This window comes from Zootoca vivipara, chromosome 3 (genome assembly GCF_965207765.1).
Source record: "Zootoca vivipara chromosome 3, rZooViv2.hap1.1, whole genome shotgun sequence".
NCBI lineage: Eukaryota > Metazoa > Chordata > Lepidosauria > Squamata > Lacertidae > Zootoca > Zootoca vivipara.
Genome location: NC_142586.1, coordinates 55,389,178 through 55,406,801, shown reverse-complemented (window position 1 = coordinate 55,406,801; position 17,624 = coordinate 55,389,178). Strand labels below are relative to the sequence as shown.

General features: G+C 40.2%; 1 long non-coding RNA gene across 1 annotated transcript; it reads right to left on the bottom strand.

The window, feature by feature from the left end:
- Positions 1–450: 450 nt before the first annotated feature.
- LOC118082108 (uncharacterized) lies at positions 451–13,903 on the bottom strand. The gene is made up of 3 exons (XR_015948970.1): positions 11,626–13,903; positions 1,554–3,657; positions 451–732 (listed from the first exon to the last, which is right to left on the bottom strand). It is a non-coding gene; the product is annotated as an uncharacterized LOC118082108 (long non-coding RNA).
- Positions 13,904–17,624: the final 3,721 nt, after the last annotated feature.

Below are 17,624 nucleotides of genomic sequence, written 5' to 3'. Positions count from 1 at the left end.
GCTTCTGGCGAAACCAGAGCAGTGCACGGAAACAACGTTTACCTTCCCGCCGGAGCAGTACCTATTTATCTACTTGCACTGTTTGCTTTAGAGCTAGTGATGTGCTTAAAAATATTATGGGTTCCCCCCCCCCCCAAATGTATTTGAAAATTATTCTAAAGGCATAGGAAGGAGAGAGAGAGAACACCTTAATATAATTTCCTAAATGGAAAGAAAGGAAGAGAAAATGTTGGCAAAATTCTCATAGTTTGAGTACAGGGTTATTGTTGCACATACCTTAACTTTCAAGGTGACCAAGAGGTTGGGTTTTTTTTGGGGGGGGAGGCATTCCTTTGACGCTGTAAGCTATCTTTCTGGTGGTCTGCATTCTACAGCCATCCCACTTGCTGAACTGACAGCTGGGCTTTCCTATTTCAACAGGAAGCCAGTGCAGATTTTTTTATTAAAAAAAAAGTAAAAGGAAGAATAAACTCAGCAAGTGGACTTTTTGCAGGCACTTAGCAGTTCGTTTTCTACCACAAATTGCAATCCTCAGCCAGGGTGGAAGGGAATCCCATGGATGCATTTGTGTGTCTGGCTCTTTCCATCATTTACACACACAGGAACATGGAATCATAGTGAAGGCAAGCAGGTAATGGAGAATGAGTTGTGATTGGTGTGTCATCCCTGGGAGCTCTCCCAGGTCCTGAGGTACCAATATATTGGCAAAGAGATGGAAGAAGAGCATCACATCTAAAAAGAGAAGAAAAGCCAAAGATGCAAAACCATTTCTAAGAAGGAAACACAACTGTATCAATATATATATTGATTATTTGGAAAGAGCTCAGAAATCCAACCAAATGCAATACATAAAGCCTTAGTATGTGCTAGACTAGAAACAAGTTGTTACATGTCAGTGTTTGAAATGTGTGGACTTTTAGAAGTCTATTTTGGTTATACAGCTTTTTAGAAAGCATTGCATTATGCCTTGTAACATTGATTTAATAGTTTTATGGGTATGATTTGATTACACACATTCTTAGATGAAGAGTTCCTCATAATATTATTGATTTTAAAGGATCGTGCTTAATATTTAATTGACTTGCAATATTTATCTTTGTGATCTATCCATAGCTGCCAAGTTATCCCTTTTTTACAGGGATTTTCCCTTATGCTGAATAGGCTTCCTCGCGAGAAAAGTGAAAACTTGGCAGCTATGGATCTATCACAATATGGAGTTTCCCATTTTTTTGATACAAGTTATTTCCCCCCACACATAAATTACTTTTTTAAAAAGAAGAAGCTCTGAAGTGCTTTGGAACTGCTGGTACCCAAATCTGACCAGCTGCTTCCAGCTGTTTCTAATGTGAACACCCTATTTGCTGATCGTCCAACCACCTGCCACACATGCATTGCCTTTCTCAGAGCTTGTCTCTCCCAGATCTCCATGAGCTCATTCTGGTCTGGATGTACATAATAAAATAAGGATTAGAAAAAAATCATGGAGGATAAAGCTATCATCGGCTACCAGCCATGATGGCTCTGTACTGCCTCTAGTGTTGCAGGCACTATACCTCAGTATACCATTTGCTGGGAATTGCATGTATTGTTGCACTCATGTCCAATTTGAAGGCTTCCCATAGGTATCTGGTGGTCACCGTGAAAGCAGGATAATGAACAGCATGGACCTTTGGTCTAATCCAGCAGGGCTCGTCTTATCTTCTTAACTCATCGGAAGAAGCTAGCCAGGCAGCTGTACAAATAAATAAACAAACAAATAGCTCTACTTGTTTGAGTCACTGTTTGAATCAGAACACTTACTTCATTTCTTTGTGACCCCTGCATGATGACAGGGCTATATTTTTATCCTGTGTTTGGTGACAGATTGCTGAGGCTGGAGTTACGCACTACTGATTAGCAACACTTGGTCTTGTTCTTTTTACGGTTCACCTAGTGGAGGAGGAAGTCAGTGAAGAGGACATGAACCTTTGCAATTGCTACCAGCATTGATGTTTTTCAGACTGGCAACAAGCATTCATTAATCTCTCTTTGAACTGCTTATGGGTAATTTGTTATTATCGAGAACAATTTTCCTGACTTGCTATCTTTATCACTCTTTCTCACCACAGTATGGTCTCTAATTTTAATTGCACACATACGTGGAGATTTCAGTTTTTAATGATGCCAAGCAACTGTTGAATTTCATCAGTCTCAAAATAAAGCTGACTTCCATCATTTCTGTTGCAACATACCAGTACTAATGATAATCCATAAAAAAGCATACATAGCTAACTCAGTCATACACAAATGCATTATTATTATATTTACACTTTGGGACTGCCCTGGTACAGATTTTATGCTGCACATATCCAGAGTTATCATTCCCCTTAACTCCATACCATGTGTGTCTTGGTCACAAAATCAATCCATGTATTGCCATTTCTTCATTTCTGGAATGACTGCCTGCTCACTTCGAATGAGCAGGCCAGCACTTATTTTCAAGGGTGGGATTACTGTCTTCTCCCTTGCATTTGAGTGGATAGAATACTGCAAGTACAAAATATAATTCAGTAACACTCCTTCCCTCCCCACCAACCTAGAAATGATCTGGAAATATTCATCTATAAAAGCCTGATGCCTGGAACTCATGACCTTGTTGCCAAACCAGTACACAGTTACAACAGCATTAAGACATGATAGCCAATCTGAAATGATACACTAAATATTCGAAGTGTAGCACCACTATACCAGTTTGCATGTGCAATATCTTGACAGGTCTGTACTACCAGTCCATATGGAATTTGTTCGGCTAACATGGCCAGTGGTCAGAGATTATGCAAGTTGTAGCCCTACAACATCTGGAGGTGAACAATGTTCTAAATAATAGCTAGTAACTATGAATCTCTTTATCAAAAGTCCTGCTTTCAGCTCCCCAGTCCCATAATTCTACACTGATGCCTGCTTTCATTCCTGGATCTGTATACCTCACAGTTGTCTTTTCCTAGTACTGTATCTCCTTTGTCTCTGCCACTTTGAGTCTCAGTTCTTTCATACTGTCCCTCAGGCTTTATGAGCAGCTTCCCACTTCTTGCTCTTGACAAAAGCCATCCCACACATTCAAATCCCTGCTCCAAATCTGTTTCTCTCCAGAAGCCTTCAAGTACTGATCTCTTTGTTGACATCTCCCCCAACTCTTGAATTAAATTGTCATCCCATTAATTGTTGTCTGTTGGAATTAGACTTTAAGTCCCCCAGGGCAGGGACTTTTTGTCTTATGTACTTCTAACATGCCATGTATGTTACATTTACAGTATTCTTCAAAGATTACCAAAAGGGGGGGAGGAGTGTAATTTCGAAAGAACTACTGTAAGTATTGGTGGGAAAATAACCTCAGTAGAAACTAATTATAATGTGGGCAGCAATTCTTCTGAAAAGAAAAAAAAGTTGAACTTGGGAAGCAGATGCTTCACAGCCCTTTGACAAACAAGTTTCAAAGACCTGGCCTCCTTTTGTTTCTTTTATGTGTTGAAGTTCAGTAGCACAAATACTGTACCTTTAAAAAGCCAACCTCCACCTCGCCAAACTCACATGAAAATATGGTATTTTGTTGAAATGGCTTCAGTGGCTTGGGAGAACCCTCGCTTGGAAACCTCAGCCCATGTAAATGCATCACCCCTTCTGTTCAATGGGAATCACCAAAGAAAAACATGATTTATTGATATTTATTATCATATTTATATCCCACCTTTCCTCCAAAAAGCTCAAGGTAGTGCACATGGTTCTCCCCTCTCCATAGTATCCTCACACTAACACTGTGAGGTAAATTAGAGGCTGAGGATTGGTGATGGACTCAGGGTCACCCAGAAAGTTCCATGGCTGGGTGGGAATTTGAACCCTGGTCTCCTAGGTCTTATTCCTACATTCTAACCTAGACTTCTTCAACCTCCATATGTTTTTGGCCTACAGCTCCCATGATCCCTAGGTAGCAGGACCAGTGGTCAGGGATTATTGGAATTGTAATCTCAAAACACCTGGAGGGCCGAGGTTGAAGAAGCCTGTTCTAACCATTGCACCACATGCTGTTCAGGGATAGCTCAAGAGATTTGAAGGGCCTACTACACTGACTGAACCAGACTCCAGGGAATGGAAGTCTCATTCTTCCATATGCCATATGTCCGGATAAATCACCACAAAGAACGATCACTCTTCCTCATGCCCCTTTTATCCAGCACTAACTTTATGGGCTCCTACAATACAGAAAGTATTTTGTTCCACCTGCTAGCCAGGCTATCTGCAGTTCTTATTTACACACCTCAACCACTATGTTGTAAAGCAGAAACGGGGAAGGTGTTCAAAGCAGGGAGCAAGATAAGATTCCTCCATTGCCAGGGGGTGGACTAGAAGACCCTCAGGATCCCTTCCAACTCTACAATTCTATGATTCTAACATATTTCACCCTTAGAAATTCAACGCAGAGAGAAACAAGTTTAGGTGAATACTCTATTTGTTACATTAAATGTAACATGCATTTAAACGTATCTGTTTGTTTAAATAGTGGCTAGAGGGAGGCTTGTCAGGACTGGGACCTCAGCAAGTGGGAAAGGAAGATGTAAGACACTTCCCTGTGTCCCACAGGCCTGTACCCTTCCAGCTCCAATTTGCTGCAGGAGGAAAGCTGCTACTGGTGCCAAACAGGGATATCTCAAGGCATTTTGCTGCCTGAGGGTAAAGGACAAGGCCTTGCCCCTAAAGCATCTAGAGAACTCAATTGGACTGGTTGCTGAATCTTACTCCAATACTGGTAGAAGGACAGTATTTTCCACTGCACTTGAAGGCAGCAGGCTAGCATAGGGGATACAAGGCACTCACAGCTCTGTTCCCTCCCCACACCTCAGCATCTGCCACCTGAGGCAGTGTCTCACTCTGCCTCATTGTAGGGCCAGCCCTGGTGCCTAATGCATGGTCACATTAAACATAATATGCAGTTTGGCAATTCCAGCAGAATGGTAAGGTCAGGACTGTTTTAATTGTATTGGCTTTGGACAATTTATTGAGAATGCGATAAGCTAACAAACCAAGAATCTTTGCTTGTAGGAAATTCAATATCTGTCCTTTAGATGTTGTTGAACTCCAACTCCCATCATCCCTGATGGTTGCCCATGCTAACTGGGTCAGATGGGAGTTTGAGTAGAACAATATCTGGAGGCCCACAGATTACCATGTGTGTTTTCAATCATTAGACTAAAAAATAGGTTAAACTATCATTTTAATTAGCAACTCACAATATCCAAAGAATGTACGTTAGCAGAATTTTAAACAATATCAGAGGTGCCACTTCAGGTTTGATTGGGAAAAATAATAGTTGCCTGGTGCATGGAACTATTGAGTTAGCCAAAAATATAGGTACTCCAAATAATAGTAGCATTCGATCTGAAACCCAGCAAAGACGGAAGTGACACTAAACACACAAACACAACATCTATACTAAATTACACCACTGTAGAATAAGGAATTTGGGAATAAGGAACTTAACAGAGATAATTCTACATTTTTAAAGGGGGGGATAAATATAGAAGAAAAATAATTAATGATGAATTATTTGCTTAAGCTTTTAAAAAATTGATGATCTCTTGTGCTCATTGGAGAGGAGGACCAATAAAAAAGTCATTTTCAATAAATAACAGGGATGAGTGCACATTTGCCATAACCCTCTTACTGACAAGAATGTCAAGTGATACGCTCAAGTGTTTGTTAGTTTACAGATGGCTTACTTTGCAAGGGCTGGCCTGAAAAGAGGATTACTGCATGTTATTTTGGAATACCTCAACTTATCCTAAGCCTGTCACTCCCAGGGAAATTGGACACACTCCCTGCTCTGGAAAGCTAGAAGCTGACATTTAAGAACGAGCCAATGAAGGGAAACAAGACAGCAACAAGGTAATGAGGGAAGACAGTTCATCATGCAGTTATTCAGCAAAGGCCAGTAGTTAACTTAAATAATAAAATAAATATCTATTCTTCAATATATTTAGCCGCAGCAGGTATGAAGACATAAATCCTACAAATCTCATATCCTGCTGACGACACATTTGTGTAACCAGGTCCTATATATTCTGGGAACTTTCATTTATATTCCCCCCCATACATTCTCTTATGTGGCTAGATTTCCCTTAGCTCAGTGGTAGAATACATGTTTCAAATGCAAGAAGTCCCAGGGACAACCCCTGATGTCTTCAGGTAGGGTCGAGAAAGACAGAAGAAGTCTCAACCCCTAGAGAGCCTCCGCCATTCAATGTTGACAATACTGGGTTAGATGAACCAATGTTCTGGATCTGTATAAGGTAACTTCCCATGTTCCCTCCTGAAACAATTTCATCTGACCCAAGCAACTGCAACTTGGCCTACAAAACATTGCCAAATACAGGCAGAATTTCCCAGAAGCGAAAAGCAGTCCATATTCAAAGTCTCCTGTACCTTGTGCAAGATTTTTGACAGGGTTGAGAGATGCTGCAACTGCTAAGATTCCCGTTTGTGTGCAACAGGTGAAGGTATAGGAACTATTTTCTCCTTTTCACATAGTCTTAAGACTCTAAGACTGATCAGAGGAAGGGATGAATAAGCAGGACTCTTCCCACCACTTCTTATCATCACATGACCCAGCATCATCATTTGTTATTTTAGACCAGGACAGGGATGGGAAATCTGCGGCCTTCCAGATGTCAGGCCTACCTTGCATGGCCAATGATCAAGGATGATGGGAGTTGGAGTCCAACAACATCTGGGAGGCCACAGATTCTTCGTCCTTCTTTTAAAAGGACTGCTTAGGCACTGTACAGATTTTAAATCAACTGGACCCTGCCTATAGGCTTCCAACCTCATTAAGACAGGAAGAAAAAACAATAGGTGAGGAAAGAATAGGGCAAAACATATCAACTATTATAATCATTAAACTGGCACAGGAAGTAGTCAACTGCTTCACTGTAGCAGAGAAAAAGGGTTTGATTTAAAATATTCATGCCTTCATCTGAGACTCACCCTCATGGCTCAACTCAATAATATGAAAGTGCCGGATTGTTTCTAATATCCAACAGAGGAGTCTTTCTAAGCTTTTTCTTGGAAGCACCCTGTAATGAAACTGTATAATCTCTTCTTTAGATCCAAAGTGAAATCATTTCCCCAAACTAAAACATCGAATCAACTCATGTGTTTAGAACACGTGCCAACACAGCTAAATGAAGGGTGTTTCTCAAACCTACTAATCAACTTACTGTATGTTTTCTTTTTAAAAAACAAACAAACAAACACAAGTGTTTGAGAAGATATTAACTGAAACCAGTAATGCACGGGTAAGGAACCTATGGTATCCAGGTATTGCTGGGCTCCAATTCCCATCAGCCCCAGCCAGCCCAACCAATGGTCAGCGTTTATGGGAATTGTTGTCCAAAACATTTGGAGGCACCCTAGATTGCATATGCTGCTGTCTAACAGAGTTGACAATTTAAGCAGCAGCTCCTGATTCAATAAACTAGAAATACTACCAGCGACTATATAAATATTTTATTATGAAATGTCCCTGATGGGGAGTCAAAAACCATCGGTTTCAGAGTTAATTCATATTATGAAATGTCCCTGATGGGGAGTCAAAAACCATCGATTTCAGAGTTAATTCAGCAACTTCTCTTTCCAGTCTGTTCCTGAAATTTCTCTGTAATAAAACAGAGAAAACCTGATGAAGTTAAACAACAGATCAACAGAGCCAGACTGATACCTAGAGAGAACCTACTGCAAGACAGACCCCAAAAAGAAAATAACAGAACACCACTAGTCATCACATACAGCTCCCAAGTTAAAACAGTACAACGCATCATCAGAGATCTACAGCCTCTCCTGGACAATGACAGCTCCCTTTCTCAAGCTCTGGGAGGAACAGACTGGAAAGAGAAGTTTCTGAATTGGAACTCATTACCAAGTTAAAACCATGGAGCCACCTGGGATGAATAGAGACATCAGATTCTTATCTCATTATGCATGTTCAAGCTTTCTTTAGTGCCTCAGCCCTTGCTTCCCCCCCCCCCGGACTAATTGCAGTCATCAGCAGTCGTTAACAGCCATCCACAGGTTTACCACTCCCATCAGCCCATCACCCATTCCCATCCACCCCCACCACCCTCTGTATATATATAAGGGTCTGACACTTCTGTTTCAAGTGTATCTGAAGAAGTTGCATGCACACGAAAGCTCATACCAAAATAAAAACTTAGTTGGTCTTTAAGGTGCTACTGAAGGAATTTTTTTTAGTTTTCAGAGTGGTTTAACAATCAACTCTTCTTCCCAGGGAATTCTAGCTCTGTGAAGGCAATGGAGTCTCCTAACAGCTCTCAGCACCCACAGCTTCCAGGATTCCTTGGCGGAGGGACTATGACTGTTTAAAGTGGTATGATACTGCATTAAATGTGGTGCCAGTGGGCCTGTTACAGGTAATCATCACTTGCTAGATCATCACCTTGTCATGGTGTGTGGGCTTGCACGTTCCTATGACCCTTGTGAGTGAAGCCGTCGGGAATCTCAGACTCCCAGCAGGGTCACCTGCTGGTAAGGTCAAAGGGGAGTAGCTAGACAAAGAATGATCCATGAAGTCCTAAATGGCAGAACAGGTGGGAGATAATAAGTGGTATGTTACAATGGCTGTGAAGGCGGACGAAGGCTGCAGCACATAAGAATCTACCTGTCGTCATGATACTCATGCCATCAGAATAGAGCAGGGGTGTCCAAACTTTTTTCAAAGAGGGCCAGATTTGATGAAGTGAACATGCATGAGGGCTCACCAAAGTTGTTGAGCTTATTATTATTATTATTATTATTATTATTATTATTATTATTACAGTTTTACTGCAAAGTTGTTGAGATTTTACCACAGGACATATACTGCCATGGGGGCTGGATTAAATTTACTGGCGGGCCGGATTAGGCCTCCAAAACAGACTTTGGACATGCCTGGAGTACAGCCTTACCAAGATGGCTGTGCATTGGTCAGTGTGCACTGATCTACACACATTCCAGGTATCTTTTTAAAAAGTACTGTGTTCAGTCAATTATTTCTTTCCAAGGCAACACTATAAGGTATAGCCAAACAATGCATTCTCTCCTATGTGCAAAATCAAACATAAATTGATAAACTATGGAAGCTTTACTGCTGATGTAATTTAGTTTCTCAGTCAAGTGTGTTTAAATAATTCTTATTTGTATTCCAATCTAATAAAAATGCTTTTTAAAATGCTAATTACACATCCCACGAGATTATACCTTTCACATAGGACTTACTCAGTGAATCAACCAAATGTGTTTTCCCCCTTAACAATATAAGCATCTTCTATAATGTCAATGCTTCATCAGTAATAAAAAATCAAAAGCGCAGAATAATCACATTATATATTTCTCAAATTCCAGCTGTTTGAAACAGGAATGAAGTCAGGCCATCCTAAAGATGGATGTCAGGAATTTAAACCATGGTAGAATTACCTGCTTATAGCTGCCATGTACATGTACAGGAAGCATATTTGTTGTTCTTCTACCACATGACAAAAATATTTTTAAGGCATTTCCTTCCAGCTTTCTTAGAGTGTCACTGGCTTAGTTTAGGGTTGTTTTAATGTTTTATGTTCTCTGTTTCTCTTACTAAATGAAGGCCACTACAAGGACCAGTATTCCACAGTATGCAACTGATAAATACCTGAAATGAAATGAAAATAATACTTCAGTGGAGAATATTTCATCTGACAGGAGAGGGGCAAAGATAAATGTAGGAACACTCTCGGGCACACAAAAGGATCATATTTATCCATTTCTTTGAAACGTGCTCAGATCCGACCTATGTGCTAGAATACAGATCTTGTATACAGTGTATGAGGTATGGTGATTTGATATGATCAAATTTCTATGCCACTTTACATTCAAATGAATCTCAAAGCAGCTTACAAACTATAAGATTATAGAACATCACAGAACATCGCAGCATAACTCACATAAAATAATACAATCTATAAAGCACTATTAACAAAACAGCAACTAAAAATAAGCTAAACATCACAATTACAGCAAAACTCATGGTATATGATTAACAAATCAATAAAGTATTTATAAAACAAGATTAACATGAACAAAATAGCAACTAAAAAGATTAAGCTGCTAAATTCATACACACATTTAAGGCACGTCATTTATACCTATTGTCAACAACAAAGAGGAAATGTGTCAAGCAAAAAATTGTTTCTATTTTATGTAGCTAAATTTGAACAAATTATTAGTTTTTACATGTTTTCACAGCAGTCTATAAATTTTCACCTGGCTCAAGAGAACTGTTTTTTTTTTTAAGGATGCCATGACTCACCCTAACAACCTTCCTAAACTATTGGTTTGCCACTGAAAACATATTAGAATTCCTTTTGGCAGCATCAGTCAATTTTGAGAATTAAGGGCAGTAATTATTTTATGGTTTATAGTTGTTTGTAATGGAAGATGGGCTTGCATAATACCTAGCAATATATTCTGGCAGCCACTTGTAGCTGCATCATGATTGACTGACCTATGTAATGACCACAACTGGAAGGATTTGAATTGGAGGTGTTGGTTTGTAGGCTACTCGCCCTTGATAATTTTGAGCAGTGCCTTGAGGACTACTGCAGAGAGTCCTTTTTGCATACACTGTGTGGACTGGTAGAAATGAAGGACTAAGGAGAATCTACTGCTATATAGCACAGCTGCTCTGTCAGTGTACATCTTGAAAAATTCCCAATGAGGAAATAATACATCTGCAGAATTAACTTCAGCAACAAACAGTCTCATTTGTACAGGATATCTTGAATGAAGCAAATGTTTTCACCTCTTTTGGATCATTTTTGGAGATGGAAAGGTTGCCTATATACAGATGAAGAAAATGTAAATTTTGCCAGACAGGATCAACTCAACAGGACCCATGATGTAGAGGGTGTTTGGTGCCCATTCCCAAGACCCAGATCACCAGATGTTTACAAAATGCTAAAGGTTCATTGATCACCACCTGGGAAGCTGGTTGGAACGTAATATTCAGGTAATGCAATGCTCAGACGTCCTGCCCATCACCCATTCATAATTTTCTTAAACTGTTTTTTTATTGCAAAATAAAAAAATTCCTTCAGTAGCACCTTAAAGACCAACTAAGTTTTTATTTTGGTATGAGCTTTCGTGTGCATGCACACTTCTTCAGATATGTTTTTTTCTTCACAGCCTTCTGAAGATTTCCATTTTCTACTCAAATTACAAAACCAAATAAAAGTGTAAGGCAATTATTACTTAATCAGTTATTGTAGCATTGGATTGTAAATGCAAAATTGAAGGTTGTAGCATGAGTTTGCATTAATCCCGTGTTACTCTGTTAACACTCGCTCTTCATTTCCCCTCTATTTTCTCCTTCATTGTTGGATTTTAAATTTCAAACTCCTTGAGACAGGGTCCTGTCTTTCTTTCCTTTGGTTGTATACATTTCCTTGTGTTGCATACATTTATGAGTCTATCTAAATAACAATAAAGAATAATAAAGATTTGGAACTGCCCCTATCTAGACTTCCTAAATTCCAAGCAAAAGAGCATCATAGAAACATCAGGAATCACCTTATATGGAGTCAAGTAGTCTATCTAGGTCAGTCTTGTCTACACTGACTGGCAGCAGCTTTCCTGGATTTCAGACAGCATTCTTTCCCAGTCCTACCTGGAGATGACATGAATTCACCATGGGACCACCTGCATGCAAAGTAGATGATGTACCATTTGGCTGCAACATATACTGTACATCATTGATGTACACAGCAACACTGGCGTAGGAATCCGCTCGGGCACCCAGAGCGGCAAACATGGTGCGCACCTGGGGGCAGGGCATCACTACGTAGTGACGCTGCGCATGCACACTACATAACGAGGTGCCACCACCGCTCGTGCTGCCCCCCAAAAGACGGAGTTGGGAGTGGGCCACCCCCTCTGTTCCCCCCTTGCTATGCACCTGCACAGCAGCCACATGTACAGAGCTGTTGATCCGCTGTATTTGAATTATTTGATTTAATGAGATTAATGGCTAAATTAAAATATTCTGGCTCGATTGGTGTTGCTACAGAAATGGCAGTAGCACTGAATTTAAGAAGTGCATCAAAAACAATAAAAATGTGATCAATTACTGCTGTACATTCATATGCCTATATTTCATATTGAATCTTGTTAGGAATAGGAAATGTTTGGGTCTGTATGATTGCAACAGCCAAATGTCAGAAAGAGGGAAAGCAGAGAGGTTGGCAAAATTTAACTTGGATGGCTGTTAAAGGGATTCTAAACATGCAGGGAAAATATAAAGGTATTTAAGAACTTCTTTCCTTCTCTACACTTCTTTCCTTTGAAGGCAAAGCAGTTCATACTTCTTTTGATATTTAACTGAAGTTTCAGGAAAAAACTATTGTGTATTTTACTGCCAATGCAGTTTAAAAAAGAAAAAAGAAAACTCCCACTAGTTGGTTTTCAAAAAAAAAACATCGTCCAACTGCAAAAAACATACAGTTAAAATAAAAGAAATTCATTTTACAGCTGCAGTTTCTTTATCAGTGTGCTTATGTAGCGTGGGAAGTTTCTTAATGAACTTGAAAAGCTTGAAAGCTAAAGGTATTCAGTTCATAATATATGTTTGCTCCAGTAGTCAGAAAGAAGTCCCATAAAAAAGTTGAGATGCCCTTTGTTTTGCCTGCTCTACTTTGAGCATACCTCACAAACTGCCAATCATAACTAAAATAAAGGTTAGAAGTTTCGAATATTTTGGAGCTAAGATGCTATCATGACAGTATTAATCTTTTGCTTTGATAAGACCCCAAATACCCAACCCAATTCCAAAAAAATAGAACTGTTACATGGAGATGTGCCATTCAGATTGCAAGTCTTGCATGGGAGCAAATTTCATAAATATGACTTGCAAGGAAACATGAATGTAGGACTGAGCTACAAACCATTGATAAAGGATGGAATTTATTACACCATCAAGCACACCAGAGATCTCTTGACCAATGAGTTGTCATTGTGCATATTTGAATCCTGACATAAGGCATTGGTTCAGTTGGGAATATTGTCTGCACAACACAAGGTGTCATATTAACACTGAGTGTGAATAGGTAGTAGCAATCAGTACATAATTTCTAAGGTGTGCTGGGTGCCTGGGTCTCAAGTGATGGCACTTAAAGTGGCCATGTGGGGAAACAGATTCAGAACAATCAGCTCAAAGATTGACTTCCCCTTAATGCCCATTATGTCCAGGTTTATTTCATAATAGTTGCACCCAAATGTGGGGGCTTTCAGCTACTGCTATAACTGCCCCTTTCCTTTCTCATCCAAATGTATCTCATGATGTAGCAGTTCCTGTGTATCATGACACTCTAGAACAGGGGTCAGCAAACTTTTTCAGCAGGGGGCCGGTCTACTGTCCCTCAGACCTTGTGGGGGGCGGACTATATTTTTAAAAAAAATATTAACGAATTCCTATGCCCCACAAATAACCCAGAGATGCATTTTAAATAAAAGACACATTCTACTCATGTAAAAACATGCTGATTCCCGGACCGTCCCCGGGCCGGATTTAGAAGGCAGTTGGGCCGCATCCGGCCCCCGGGCCTTAGTTTGGGGACACCTGCTCTAGAAGCCATGAGAACTGTAATTCTCAACATTCTTAATACTCAAGAACCTGTCATAGCAGTGTTTTGGATGTAAAAGAGCTCACTACTTGCGGAAAGCGTTGGGGCAGAAGTAGGTCTTCTGGTCATCAATGGTTTTCATGAGAGGTTGGAGAGCTTTTCAGATCCTGTTATGCTCCTGGTGCCAAAAGCACAACAATGTCTATGCTTTGGACTGGTCTTGGAAAATACTTCCCCCGTTTCACAGTTTTGAGAAATGAGCTGCAAATTCTGAACCAAGTATGGGGAAGCATGCTTATCATTAATCACTAGCCTGCCTACAAGTTGTGTCCTTCAAGGTGAAAACTTTCCTCCCTAGACTTGTGGGACTTGCTTGAACAAATAGTGGTTAGTACGGTGGGGCATTGCTGCAAAATTTCCTTCCTGGCATGGTGTTGCTGCAGCTCACCTGGAGGGTGCAGGCAACACAGCTGCATGGTTAGGACTAGGGATGTCAGAGAAGTCCAATGAAAACAAAAGCAGGAGCCGAACTTGCCAATCTTCATTTATTCTTTCCATGCCCAGAAAGGAAGTCAATCCAGCAAATATGATTGGTATTTGCTGCTGCTGTGGTTTTCAGGCAAATGATAGGTAATTGATTGGGTCTCCCCCCCCCCCACCCCCATTTGCATTGTGTTTCTGTTGCATTGAAATGAATGGGGTGATGAATGGGGTGGAATAACATGAGATATTTTTATATACTTATTTTGCATATTTAATTATGTAAATTATGTAAGCTGCATAATTTTGTCACAGTGGACAGTGAGACAAATAATGCAGTTTTTGGAAGAAGACTAAATGCAGCAGAACGGAAACAGTATTGTTATTATTTAATTTACTGCCCTTCCAGCACCCTTAGCTCCAGGGGTGGTTACAACCATTTAAAAGACAACTTTAAAAGAGTTTTAAAAGTTACAATTTAAAAAATGCAATCTCAAAAAAGGGTGGGTCCTGGTAATAGAAAATAAATGATTTTATAAAACAGGAAGGTTTTTGAAAAGGGACTGTATTCAGAAGCTTGTTGTCAGCTGCTTACAGCATTCTTCGGCACAATAATAATAGTTCTTTGTAAGCCAAACTGAAATGTATAGTTTGCAGGTGTAATATGTGTCAGCTGTTTAGAACATTACAATAATAATTTTTGTGCTATATGATTCTTTGTAAGTCTTGCTGAGCTGTACAGTTTGCAATTGTAATAATATTTTGTCTACTTAATCGTAAACTTATTATTATCAATATACTGTTCTTTACAATTGTGTGCTCTTCAGCATTTTTTGGTGAGGGTCCTGGAAATATACATTTTTGGTTTATGTGGAAGCACCTGATGAGCAGATAGCCAAGGCATTAATATGTCTAGCGAATATTGGGGGTGGGGCAGCGAAGAGAGGGCTAACTATATAAATATGGTCTCTCTCCCTGTTTTGCAATCTGACAGCAAATCTACTGGTACTGACTCATTTGATACTTTAGAAGCTCCAAGCTGTCACAGAGCAGCCCAGCTACACAAGCCAGTTCCTCTTTTTCAAAGCTTCCACTGCACCCTAGTTGGAAAGAGATGGGAGCAGTTGGAAAGGAAGTGCAAACCTAGCTACTGTCATCTCTTCCTTGTTCTCCTGAGCGACATGGGGTCAAACCGATGATTCTGCTAAAGCTGGCAGCCAACTCTGGCACTGCCAAAGGCACAAGACAGCAACAAGAAGACACCCCAGACGTATTTCACTGTTATGAGAGAGTAATAAAGCTTGACAATGTTATATCTCACATACCTGCCTGTTTCCGTGTGTGTGTGTGTGTGTGTGTGTGTGTGTGTGTGTGTGTGTCTTTTCCTGTAAGACAAAAACCTTTCCCACTTGCTCTACATTTAGAGGACCCTGCTTTTCTTTTGAAAGCAATGGCAAATATGGGATGATGATGGAAAAGCCTGTGTGAAATAATGAATTGGAACTTTGGGGTGGCAGGGAAAGTCTTCACGGACCTTAGAAGAATGATTAAAGCAATCAGACTGCTCTTTACTGGTGGAAACCGAGTGTAACAAATGAGAACGACACAGTCGTTTTGCCCTAGCCGGAGGAAAGGGCAACACTGTTTTGCATGGCAATTAGAGGTAGCAGTTCTGAGCTGCATTTGAAATCACTCAAAAGAGCTATTAGAAAAACATCAAATTGGGAAAAGTTTGATAATCTGGATTGTTTGGGAGGTAAAGGGGGTGAAAGGCTTCTTCGTGTTGGGTCCATATGGAATAAAAATGTATTCTAATTATATTCTGCATTGGGTATAAATTATTTCCATTAAGCCCTTTCCCCCTTAAGCTGAATTGCATGTAATTTTGATGGCATTTATTTTTAAAGATCCAGGCATTTACCCTTTCTAAAGAAATATATTATATTATATTCTTCTTTTGCACACGCAGGTGACAAAAGCCTCAATGCACAACCCTGGCCAGAAAATTATAGCTTCCATGTTGATAGGTGCAAGGAGTGGGGCCATCCTACACCCCGATACTTTTAGTAAATAACATTTTATTGCTTTGGTATTTTAAAATTTTGTATAGCTTTTTCTTTTTTCCCATGGCAAGTCCGTTTGACACAATTTATTCAGTAAGCAATGAATAGATGTAATGAACAACAACAATGTAGATCTCCAGAGCTTCTGGATCTATACAGAAAGGGATCTAGAGAGTTATTGACTAATCCACCTACTTCCAGGAGCACTATTTAGCAAATGTGCCCCAGCACCATTGTGTTGCTGCCAATTATTAGCAGCTGGAGGGGCAAGGCAGCAGCAAAGTTAGGGCTACGAAGATGCACCAGCAGGACCGATCAAACACTCCTGCCAGTTTGCCCACCGAACTCTGACTTCATCACCACCTTCACCTCCAGGTAAGCAGTAACGATGCCACTTCCAGGATGCTATTGCTGCAGCCCCACTGGGCAAGCCCCTTCTTCTCACTTCCTTGAGAGCTCTTAAGACGGCTTTTTTATTTTTATTTTTTCTGGAGCCTCAGTAAAAGATTGCACCCCCCAAAAAAGTGAATGGCCGTCAAGGTGACCCAAATGGCACTCGCCAGTCACAAGCGGAAGATGCTACATTGTTCATGAGCTTTGGGAGCATGTCTGTGGCTTTTCTTTCTGTTGCTCACATCAGGGGAAGTGAGTCAGATAGATGGGAACAAGTTTGTCCGTATGGAAATGAATGGGGGAAAGAATCAGCGGGAACTGATGTGTTCATCATAGTCAACCTGTCCTATCCCAAAGCGCTCCTTTCAATCAGTTTCATCAGCCTAATGGGCTGTGAAGTGCCTGCATATCAGATGGTGGCACTCTGTCAGGGGGGCCCTTTAAACTGCAATGCTCAATGCACAACAGGATTTTTAAATACCACTTCTACTTCTCCACTGCCACACAAGGCTTTGGGATATTTATTTTTTTATTGTGACAGCCCTCTTTGCATTACTAAAACTTCAGCAGCCTATCAAAACTTGTGACAACCCTACCATGAAAACGTTGTTACGATTTGGGACAGGGGTGGAGCAAAGAGGATTTCTTTGTAACCCTTTGGTTTGAGATTTTCTCCTCCCATGTATAGAAGGGCTATGCACCCAAATGTTTCTCCTCCTGCTTGCAAAGCAGACCTTAAATATCGCACATAACTGGTTCATGTAGCTAGCCTTTATGTAGTTATTCTTAGCAACAGTAGCTAAGTCACTGCAGTGCGTAATGGCAAGGCACCAAAATATTGCTTGCTTTTTATATTATATCAGTGAATGCCTTGTGCTCAATGAGAAGGATAGTCTCATTGTTGCTGTTTGTTTAATTGCTACACACCCATGTTGCACACATAATCATTAACATGCTCACCTCTCTCTTTACACATATATACAGTCTGACCATAGGATGGAAGATTCAAATCATT